At 35.6% G+C, this 12,148-nt stretch overlaps 1 protein-coding gene across 21 annotated transcripts in view; it reads right to left on the reverse strand.

Moving 5' to 3' along the window:
* ZNF644 (zinc finger protein 644) overlaps window positions 1–12,148 on the reverse strand; it is a 77,884-nt gene that overhangs the window by 25,285 nt on the left and 40,451 nt on the right. For all 21 annotated transcript variants that reach the window (XM_085586418.1, XM_085586432.1, XM_085586422.1 and 18 more), the window contains exon 2: window positions 6,595–6,650. The gene's annotated coding sequence lies outside the window, so the exon portion shown is untranslated. The remainder of the gene's footprint in view (window positions 1–6,594; window positions 6,651–12,148) is intronic.

A 12,148-nucleotide genomic window follows, 5' to 3' on the forward strand; every position in this document is an offset into this window, starting at 1 on the left:
CAGCCCCGTTCACACAGTACAGGCAGGTACTTGTCTTCATGTTCCTGCAGCTCTCTAGTTTGGATTTTTAGTAGTGCAATGTAGTTTGAATTGTACTGTCATTAGCTCTACTAGAGATGAGAACTACAATCAAGTATTGAATTGTCCTACATGCAGACATACATGGTATTAAATAAAGACACAGAAGTATTAAAAATACAAAATTAATGCTCTGTGAAAATACACACTATTTATCTTTTAAACTGTTCCCTTACTTTTACATGCGTAAATTCTCTTCCTTTATGCCATCTCACATGCCCACACACTTTCTGTCTAAAGAAACTGTTAGTCTCTTTTGCACCATTACCTGCAATTTTCAGTGAAAAGCTACCAGTATGGTACAAAAATTTGTTTTTGTCTAGACATAACACAGTAAATAATTTTATTAACCAGCACCATTATTAAAAACAGAAAGCTTTTCTTCATTACAGTCTACAAATAGAAGTCCTGCTCCTATCCTTGCTGTAAGCTATCTTTATCACACTGCCAAAAAATTAAGGGTTGTGATCAGTGGTATGAAGTGTGCATGGCCATGAACTAAATCTGTACCCTGGGGCTGGTACCAGCTCCCACGCTGTTCAACTTTCAACACCTGCATTAACCACATGGATGCTGGGGCAGAAGGTACACTTGGCAAGGCTGCTGACCATGCAAGACTGATACACCAACAGGCTGTGATGCCATTGAAAGGGACCTCAACAGCACGGACAATGGGATTCGACAAGATGGCTACAGGTTCCTCCCAAGCTCAACTATGCTGTGATTCTGTTTTAGTACACTTTGCCACAGAGTATCTCAGTTCTTGCTTACTTCAGTCCTCTTTAGAGTGCTCCGCAATAGCTCAGACTATCCACAATTTTTCAATTTCAATATAACAATATAAGTACAAAAGTATTTTTAAAATGGCTTCCAACAACCAACTCTGAATTTATCATTCTGACAGCTGAAGAAAATTACACAAAAATTATTAGGCATACGGTAAAAGCATGTTCTCCCTCTCCCAAGTTATGCAGAATATATTGACAGCAAAACTATCATTTAATGCTCTTCTCCTTTCTACCTCTTTTCTAGGGATCCTGTTTTCCAGAGTTCTCTCACTAAATAACATTATCAGTAAGTAGAGTACTATTACCACACTCAAATTTATAAACATGCATTTCCCAAGTCCCACCTCATTTTCTAGTTGTATTTCTACAGTTTTAGATTTTACACAGGATGAATCCCTCTTCTTCACCATCATATACTTAAACACCTCCCTGATGTATCACATCTCAAGAGAGACATCTCAGTGTCAGTTCTACAGGCAACAAGGTAAAAGTACTTCCCCCCTACAGAACCCACTGCCACCAGCAATGTTCCATCCAGTCACACTAAGTGAGACATTTCACAAAAAGACCATGTTTAGGAAAGCATCTGCACTCTTCCAGACCTTAAATTCACCACTGCAGTCCTTACATGTGGCATTACACTAAAATTAATTAAAATAACCTGCTGACCATTACAGAAGATTTTGGATTGCCGAGAAGAGGAAGTATTTTCAACATGGCATCATGTACTGTCAAATTACTGTGCTATTCATTGGAATTATGCTTTTCTTTGAAGCAAAGCCAGTTTAAATAATTGCTGCCTTCTTCCACTCTCTGAAGTTCCTCCTTTCACACTTTATCAACCATTTCATGATCCAGTTTAAAGGCTTGGACCCAAACACCACTGAATTGGCACAGTCAAGAGGCGACAACTACGGGTAGGGGCACAAACTTTACTAGCTTTATTGACAGAAAAATCCACTGGGGAATCTTTTCCTAAAATCCACATGAATAAATAAAAAAGTAAAAATGTAGAAAACATTTCATAAAGCAAAAAAGAAGCTTTGACAGTCCTCTATTAAACTGAAGAATGCAGCACTATAAAGAATTCTACCATGAAGCAAATTTTATGTTCTAAAATTACTTGAACTAAACTACTCAACTGAAGCAAAATGCTAGAAGTAAATGCTAAAATAATTCAACTGGGGAACATTAAATACATCTTCTGAGAATACTATTAACACAAGCAATACTCTTAAACTGCGTATTAGACATGATAGCTAGATTTTCCATAGAGACATACAAATGCAAACCCTTCTGGTGAGTTAAATAAAAAGTATTTTCGTTTCTAAAACACATAACTAACTTTCAGAAATTTAAAAACTAATCTACTCCTCCTTAACCTATAGTTTTATAGGATCAGCCACCTTATCTGCTCAGAGACAAGTCCTTTTGAAGCCAGGTACTGCCACCAAGTGGTGATGAAATTCGGATTTGCAAATCCAGTTATTCTCCACGCATACAGCATACAGAACTGAAAAACATTCCTGCAGCTGCCAAATATGAGCACTGCTCTGCTAACACAAGACATTTAAAAATTCATCAAAGGAGAGTCCAGATATCCAAATCTAAAACTGATCTTCAATGTAAAACAAAGGTTTTTCCAACAATTCGGTCCTTTTGTTCAGACACTGCTTGTAAGCAGTTGGGTAAAAACCCCTTTTCCCCAATACAAATCCAATATATACCAATAAAACAATTAGGTGTTTTATATAACTTTATGAAAATTCCCAATGCTTACAACTATATTACCACAGAGGTCTTATTTTCATGATTTTAGGAAAAAGAAAATTCTGTAACTGAAATAAAACACCTCTTAAGGTATAAATATCCAGCTTGTTTTCTGGATAAGCCACCCACTCAATTTACATTCATTAGTACGTAAAGATCACAATCAGACTGAGAGGGATTTTTAGAAATCAGATATATTTGACTGTTTTTATAGGAATATTTCCCAAGTTAATTAAACAATATTGTTGGTTACCCACATGAACTAGTACTGAAGTGTCAATCCAACAGATCACACATGACAACTTGAATGACATGATGCTGCTGCATAATGGATTTACAGAGTGCTTTTCTTAAACATGATATTAAGAACACTTTAACCCAATTAACACAACACCTCTTCCAACTTCAGAACAACTCTGACCTTATTTACTGTTATATTAAATAAAAGTTGTCATTCTTTTTATCCAGCATGACCTGAAACACATCTAGCAGTTTCTCATGATTCTTGCTTTTTTGGCTGATAACCATTAGCCGTACAAATGTAATCACATTTCAGACTGTATCTCCTGCTAATGTAAACAGATATTTTAACTTTTAAAGCATGGTATCTTTCCCAATTATAAAAACATTATCTGAAACAAACACTCTGCTTTTACTAATTTAATTCAGAACCTTAGAGTAACGAAACACATTAGTGGTATTCACTTATCAGCAAACTGGCTCTCACCCTACATTCTTTCAGTTATCAAGGATTAAAAAGCTAGTAAGATTCCAAGTATCAGTATCAGGTAAGGCAAAAAAAGCTATTTTGTACCTTTTCAGATTAAGAATAAAAAAAATATGTTGACTCGGAGGAGAAAAGCTCAAGTCAGCCTACTAATACTTGAAGTTTTTCTTTATTTTTTTAGTTTAAAACAAAAAAGTCATCACCAAAAGTGATTAGCAGCAGAAAACTCAACTTCATGTTACCAGGATAATATGAACAAGATAAAATTATACTACATCCTCTCTGACCCAAAGAAACAAAAATTCCACATGCTAAAATTTAGATTGTGCAGAATTCTGTATATAACCTATCATTCTTCAGTATTCATGGTACTATTCATTAATTACATCCTTCTACTTTCAGGTAAAGCAATACTAAATAAATTCAAGGCAGTTTCTGGAAGCAAGTTTGTTTTACCTGTTATGTAAAATGCTTAAAATATGACCTCACTTCAATGTACACACTTTATTACAGGGAAATTCAGCACAAGAATGTAACTTCTGCAACCTATCCTGCTACACAGAAGTGTGGCCCGTTGCATTTTAACACACTGAGGCCAAGTTTATTTTTTCGTAACTTTCCCCTGTACTTAAAACAAGACAGATTCTCCCGTGGAGTTTAGAAATGCAGTCTGTAAATCAGACATTTTAAGAACAAATTCTAAGGTCACCCTAATAAAGTACATTCACTTTTTGAAAACAGTGTCTTATACCTGTGTGTTTTTAAGTAGCAACAGATTTCTTTATTTATTTACAAAAGTCAGGATATGATATATTTTATATTTGCCTTAGGAACATGAATGATTTGAAACAGCAAGAACAAAACTCCAAACCCTTTACAAAAAAACCAAACCAACAAACCCTACATGGAAAGCACACTAGCAGAGTCATCAGGAAATGCATTATGGTCAAGTGAATAAGAAAAATGTCTCAGCAAATAACTAAATCACATTTTCAGCTATTGCTTTAAAAGACAAACTTACACTTTAAAAAAGTGCAAATCTGCACTGAGCTGTGAGAGTGAAAATTACTGTTTAGAAGCCTCTGAAATGCTGCAGCTACTACACTCATTAGAGGAGACTGAAAACAGAGGCAGCTAGGAAATGCATGTTGTTCTTGAAAAGAAACTCTCAGTCATCCTTGCTGCTCCTCTCTGAACCTTCTTCAGCTTTTCCATGTTGTTTTTCAGTGACCTAACTAATAAAGCAATACATGTTGCAATGCAATACAGCTACAGTACGCTACAAATTTGTAGAACTGGATCTGGGTTTTGTTTTGTTTCCTAATAAAGCACAGTAACTTCACTGATTTACTGAACTCTGCAAACTCTACTTTTACTGAACTCTGGGAACCTCAAGATCTCCTCCAAGCAATAGCAATATTGATCAAACATCATTACACTGTTTCCACTTATTCTTTTACACATTTTTCTGTCCTCTTGCTGTGAATGCAATCCTACAGGCATTCTTCTCAGAGACCAGCTTTTTCATATTAAACACAGGTCTTCAGAGTTTCATTCAGATGACTTCATACTTAAAATACACACTCAGTTATTTATACATCAGACTTTTCAACTAATTTTCTGTATTTAAATGAGTAATTAGATAACCACATAAATTAAAAAGAAACACAGCATAAATGGCAAACTTTAAGTACTTAAACCATTAGAAGTCACAAGGCACAGTTTGAATTTTACTGTCAATTCAACTCCCTTTTCTAGTCATAATTCTTGCTTTACACTCATCCTTAAATGAAGTATTTCCTTTTGCAGAGTTATGTTCAGTTGTTTTCTCAAAGCAACGTGTTTCAGAAACCAGCAAAGTCAGGCTAAGGCAGGAAACATCTTCTACACATACGTATATGCGTAACACAGTGGTAGAGCTTATTTTTAATTGTTCATAGTTCAGAAGACAATTAATAATCAAAGTCCTGAATCAGTTACACATTATACAAAATATCAACACTCAATAGAAAAGTTATTTTAAATTCCCCACAAAGCACTCTTCTATAATCAGTATTTTAAAGTTGACAGCAACAGCTCTGAAGAAGTCTTAGTGGAACAGAAGATATGAACAAAGCAGTTCATGTCTATTTTAATATGTACATACTACAATTTCAAGGCAATATTAAGCCTACATATTAATTGCAGCTTTGAATTGAGGAACAAACTCTTCTAAGCAAATGGGATCTCCCTCTCATCTCTTCAAAATATCAAGTCACTGCAAGCAGCTACGTTCTGAGATGGCACGTAAGTCAAAAAGCAAGCAGGAAACTCGAGGAGACATCTTCCGTTTGTTACAGAGGTCTCTGTAGTGGAGTCCTTCATCCCATGTCTCCAAAGTAGAGAATTTACTCAACTGTGGGGCCTTACCTAAAGATTCTCTTGAAAGACTCAAGTTAAAATGGATTAAAGCTCACTGTTATGTTTCACACAATTATATGGAGACAAGATTAATTTTATAGGTCAAATTATTCCTGGAGTAGCAAGTAAATGGAAGAGAAAAAGATAAGCTTCCTAATTCTTTTTCTCAAAGTAACAGAGAAGGGGGTTGGGGTGAAGGAGGAAAATGCCAGTTACAGAAAATTCTTCCTAGATGGGCACTTTGCAATTGCAAATGGACACTTAAGTTCTACCAGCAGTAAATCTCCATAAACTTTGTCTTTCAAATAGCTTGCAAATGGGTACCTAAAGACAGGAAGAGAGGAGAAAATTCCAACAGAATTTCGTTGTTTAAAACTTGAAATGCTATTTTGATAGTTGATTAAATTTCCTACGAAGTTATTTATTAATACATTAAGTGCAAGTTTAACATGCTGCTTTTACCATGCAAAGTACACTTTCAGTACTTTGAAACCAGGTGGATAATGTGCAGAGAACAAAATTATTTAAAATGCTCATAATTTTGTCTCTCAACAGCTAGCAGAACATTATAGCTTTTAAACTATAACGATTTATGGAAGAAAAACATTATTATCATCATAAAATTAAATAATGGGGGAAATATATTTTGTTCCTCTTTTGGTTTTGTAGAAGTAACGCTGCACCATTAGAGTACATAGACTGTGTACATTACAGTCATCAGGATACAAATTTCAAGAGAATTTTCACCAACCACTTTTCTGCAGGTTTAGAAGTATATGCAAATGACATTTTTTGGGAAAAAACCTCCACCAACACAAAACTCCTACTCACCTCTGCTTGTTTGATTTACATTATGCTGTAAGATCCACTTCCACATTAAAAAAAACCTGCAAAATAAAAAAAGAACTTACTGTACAGCTGTCATTGTTTTCTGGTTGTATCCTAGACTATCACACAAGACAGGCAAAGCAGAGAGGTAAGAAATCCCCAGCCAAAAAAATATTCTATCTTTTTGATCTCGGGGTAAAAGTATCAACATTCCAGTGGTCATCTCTCAAACACATGTAATTTCCAAATAACATAGCTATTGGCATTTTAATTTTAAAAATCTACCAAGAAGTTCTATCAAATATACACGTTATTAAATTAAGTGGGAAGAACAGGGGAAAAGAAGTTGCACGGCAAGAAAAGTTTCTGCTTTTGTTGCTAGTGCCTCCAAAGTCAGCTATCTCAAGGTCCCTGAACAGGGAATGATGCACAGAAAGGAAATTGTTACAAATGAACACGTTAAAAAATATTTTTAGCAAAAATTATCGACGTATCTGAGATTATGTGTTGGAGGACTTGAAGCCTGGGCTATTCTCATTTCTCATCTTTTCTAAGGCAAAGTTGCATTTATGATTCTAAGGTTAGCTGGCCCACTTAAAAATTATAATTTATTTGTCTGCATGAAAGCTGATCAATGTCAGATAAATCTTGTTTTGCTCATGTATCTTTAGAACTAACTATACAAGGTCATTTTTTACTTCCTATTTGGAAATTTGGAAAAGACTCCAAAAGCAACTGAAGCTGCACAAAATCAAGAATGGATTTGGGTATGGTATCTCTACAGAACTGGGTCTAAGAAACAAGAGAAAACTACTAGTACAGAGCTTTACAGAAAGGGTAGGTTGTTCTTATCTAGACTGAATGTTTAGCCATCATCAGAATTGACTCTGAATGAAGTAACTATCATCATGCACTATCCTTCTCTCGTTTTATTCACACACTTTTTGATTCAGTTTCCTAATCAATCTGCAACTGTCTTAAAGCCCCTTGCCTAAATTACAAAGACAGATAGTAAGGGAAGACAGACCTTTCAAAAAAAGTCTGACTGGGTAATATAAAGCAACAGAAGATAAGTATTTGAGCTCCTCTTCCTTGCTCCAGGATTGTGTCCCAAGTATCATATTAAACTGTAGCTTTATCCATGAATGTTACTCAATATACATACTCATTTCTCAAGTAAGATTTGTTACACAAAAAAATACAATTCTTTGGTCAGATTTTAAAGTAACATTAATTCACCTAGAGAAATAGAAGTGGTACTTTAAAACAGCAGTGGAGCTCTACTGTATGTTACAGAAAGTAAATGTAAAGCTACAGTTATATGCCCACAAAAATAACAGCCTCCATATACAAAGAGCCAAAACACCTTTCAAAAAATGAGAAAAAAAAAGTCAATGGTCATGGCTTTACATGATCAAACATTATGATGAGCCAGACATCTCAGTAAGCCTGTGCACTTTGGCTGGGAAGTGACAACCCCAGTCTAACACTTCTTTAATTCAGAATTACAATGACTGCCCCTGTGCAAAATGGCCTCAACACCTACATCTTCTAAGCTTTGCAATGAACTAAACATTAGCAGTAACTGTTCTAAACAAAGATTTCATGGCTTGTGACTCAAGTGCAGACAGAATCTTTCTGCCAAAGGATTGAGCCCAGACCACTGCAGATCACTGGGGTGATACAGCAGTACAGGGTCACACCACACACTACTCTCTGTAACAGCCCTTCAATAGAACACTTTGGATCAATCGACTTATTATAGGGTAAAACTTCCCACTTCATGTGAAGAATGTATCGAGAGGAAACTCTCATACTCATTGAAAGTACACTTTGCAGAAAACTTTTAATGAAAGTACTCTTGCATTTCAGTATTCTTTGGATCACAGGGAGCTCACAAACCATGCTGGGGATTAATCTGGGGTTATTCTACATCTGGCACAGAGGGAAAGAGAAGGAAAAAGAGAACATGGGACATCATAATTTAGATATTGTCCAGCTGAAGGAGAGGAGATAAGTTTCACAAAGAGATCACCAGCAAGTAAACTGATGAACAACCAAATGGCTGGTCACTGTAGCCCTGCATCAAAAACTTCAAAGGGCCCTACAGAATTAACTCCCCCTTTTTGGGATTTCAAACCCTCTGATGTACAAAGCTCCATCCAATGTGAGATGATAGTTGCAGTGTCATGCAAACATCTTCATGAAGGCAAACACAATCCACCAGATTGTGGACACCAGATCTTACCCCAAACTATTGATAGACTTGAGACTGTTTAAAGCCACCCACTTACAGTGCTTAACTAACACTCACATCTCCTCTTAAAGGTCTTTTTGCTGTCAAGTAAGATTTCTCTTACTCCACTACAATCAAACTCTAACACCTACTATTAATTTCAAGGGTGATGACATTTGAAATAACCTGACATTCTTTACCAGCAGATTGAGAAAGGTATCTCTCCAAAAATTTCCTTAGGGAAAGGCAAAGATTTCAACATCATAAATGCTTTTGCTTCAATTTGCCTGTCTTAATTCTCATTATCAGGAAAAGACGTGGGAATGAAAGATATTCTCCCATACCAGGTAATAAAAAAGGGCATGAAAAGGGAGACAGAACTGAGTAAGAAATGTAGTTACACGGCATTCACCTGAAGGCCTTGATATTCAAAGAGTAAGAAGGGGGACCGCAGCAGGGGAAAATGACTGCTGTAAAATGGTCAGGTTTCTGATTAGCAGCTTCCTGTTCTGATATGGCCAGTGAACAGGAAATGGAAGAAAACTGAAATGGTAGAGATGAAAGAGACCACAAATGCACCCCCAATGACACAAAAAAAAAAAAAAGAAAAGATGGACTGAAAACACTTGCTATAATGAAGTATCTCCTAACAGCACATCCCCTTCCTCTCTGAGGCAAAAGTTTAAGAAGCAGTAGAAGGCAAAGGTGTACAATGACTAAGTAAAGTTTGTTGTAATCACAAGAGTTTTGACCCATTTATTTACTATGCAGCCCTTATTTCACAACAGATCTGTATTGTAACTGACATTTCCACATCCATCTGGGAAAAGACACCATCACCTTTAACTCCACATTCTCCTGGAATGACTGCAGCTAGGAATGTAACTCATACAGAAGCTTTTTAGGTGGTTTGTTCGAGTTCTGTTTTACCGTGTGTTGTTGTTTAACACAAAACCAGTTTTGCCCCTATAGCTGATTATGTCTGTGTGGGAAGAAATAAAGAAGAAGTAACAAAGACTAAAATAACTATACTATATAAATTACTTTTGTTGATAACAACTGTGGCTAAACAGTCAAATCCACCAGCTTGACATAACGTATCAAAAAGGCCTGCAACTGTAGACTTGACTTCATGGCTTAGAAAATTTGATTAGTTAGTCAGAAGTGGCAGCTACATTTATTAGGGTATGACCATCTCAGCATTAAAGTCAAATGCAGGATGTGGAATAAACTTCATTCTAGTATCTGTTGCAGCTCTAGAAAAAAATCTATAATCTTACAAAAATCTAAGAATCCTAAATATCAGTGCAGGAAAGAATACCCAGCAGAAAGCAGAGATTATTAAGAAAAGGCTATAAAGGAAGCCCAAAGTTCCTGCCAAAATTTTACACGCAGTATCACAGAAAAAGTAATTTCAGAAGACAACTGAAAAGGCAAAAACTTAGCTGCCGGGAGTCCTACATCAAGTGATACAGCTGAAAAGCTCTTTAAGTACAAACTTATACTGCCATTTTCCAAACAAGTCGCCAGCAATGACCTTGTCTGTACAAAACATAGTTTCCTGGTTTCTATTTGCAGAAGGAGATTTTATTGTCTTTGATTTCTGTTTTAAAAATATAAAAACAATTTAATCTACATTCTGTACCCACAAATATCTAGAACTAACATCCAGTGTAGATTAAATAATCATTTGAATTTAAACATGGGGTTTTCTAAAACCACAAAATTAATCCCTTTCAAGAATTTGTAGAACCTCTCATTCTATGCTATTCCAACTTTAGTTTAACCAACTTAATTATACATGCCACAATCCAATTTACCAAAATTAAATTTGTAAAGAAAAAATAATGATCACTCTTAAAATAGTTAATGAAGAGCAATGCTTAAGAACAGGCACTATACTGGAGTCTGAATTACCCAGAAGTCAAATTAAGCAAAAGCTTAACACTTTATAACATGAAGAGACAAAATTTAAGTCTTTACTGGAGATACTCCTGACTTCAAAGAATCTGCAGTGAGTGAACAAAAGCAAGCAAGGGACTGCAAGACAGAAAACTGCCTCTTGCATTTTGAATCTCCTGCTAGATTTTGAGTAATGTGAAAAACAGTTCAAAGAAGTTACAGTTCTTCCTTTGTCTGTTCATCACAGTAAAAGCCACATGCACACAGTTCCCAAAGCTGTGGTAGGGCTTTCACGTGGAAATGTTGAAATCTCTCATTTTTCTACTCCTAGAAAGTTTTGCTTTTTGACAACACTCCATATGGGACATTGAAGCACTTCAAGGAAACGTGTGACAGCATAGGAAATGAACACAACTGATCATACCTCAGACTGGGAAGCTCTTTCAGTCCTATCAAGATTACAAGTTGAATGCAACATTAATATGAGTATCACAGTAGGGAAAAAAGTAGTCTCATAGAGTAGCTTGAATGGAAAAAAAAGGAACCTCTGTTTGTATCATCAATTAGGCCAAACCAGAGATTTAATTATTTAAAAAATGTGCAAACCATAAATAAAAAAAACCTGAAAAGTCATCACAGCAAAAAGTATTCTAGGTAGGAAGGAGTTTGGACTACCAAAACATATTGTTTGAAAAGGTTATTTTTCCTCTGTATCAGTAAACAAATCATATGCAAACATTCAAGGATGCACACAACAGACACAAAATAAAGATGCGAAGATGTCTAAAGAGAAGCAAGGGGAAACAATTTGAGAACTATTTACTTTGAGCATACATTATCCAGTAAGCAAATATGTAACAATTAACACACAAATGAAAGCACTGTAAAAGCACTAAAGTGAAGCATCAGTTTGAAGATGGGAGTCCTGAAAACATTTAGAATTTCAAGACCTTAAGAGAAAATACTACCACACTGTTTCTGAAGGTTACTTATCAATGCAGTTTCTCCCCTCAGCTAAGATGGATACAACATCCTAAGTATCATTGATATTAAAAAGTTTACAGTCCATCCATACCCTACTACATTGAATGGCATTCTTCACAATGAGATTTACCATAAGCAATAAGCTACAGGGAAATAATTCACTGTCTTTACAATTTCTCTGTTGTTTAAGCTACAGATGAGTCTACCACTTACATAATAAACATCCATACATTTTCAGTTACCCTTCAGCCTATTCATTTGGACCACATGAACTAGCTCTTCATTTACTGCACTTATATACCTTAAATATAATAGCTTTTCTTAAATAGGGAAAGCTTAAAGACCAGAATGACATAACCTCTCCATTTCACTCCAAACTACTAATGGCACATCCCTGGCATCATCCCTGACTTTGAACACATCTCTTTTTTTTTT

This window comes from Lonchura striata, chromosome 8, assembly GCF_050655825.1.
Source record: "Lonchura striata isolate lonStrDom1 chromosome 8, ASM5065582v1, whole genome shotgun sequence".
Classification (NCBI taxonomy): Eukaryota; Metazoa; Chordata; class Aves; order Passeriformes; family Estrildidae; genus Lonchura; species Lonchura striata.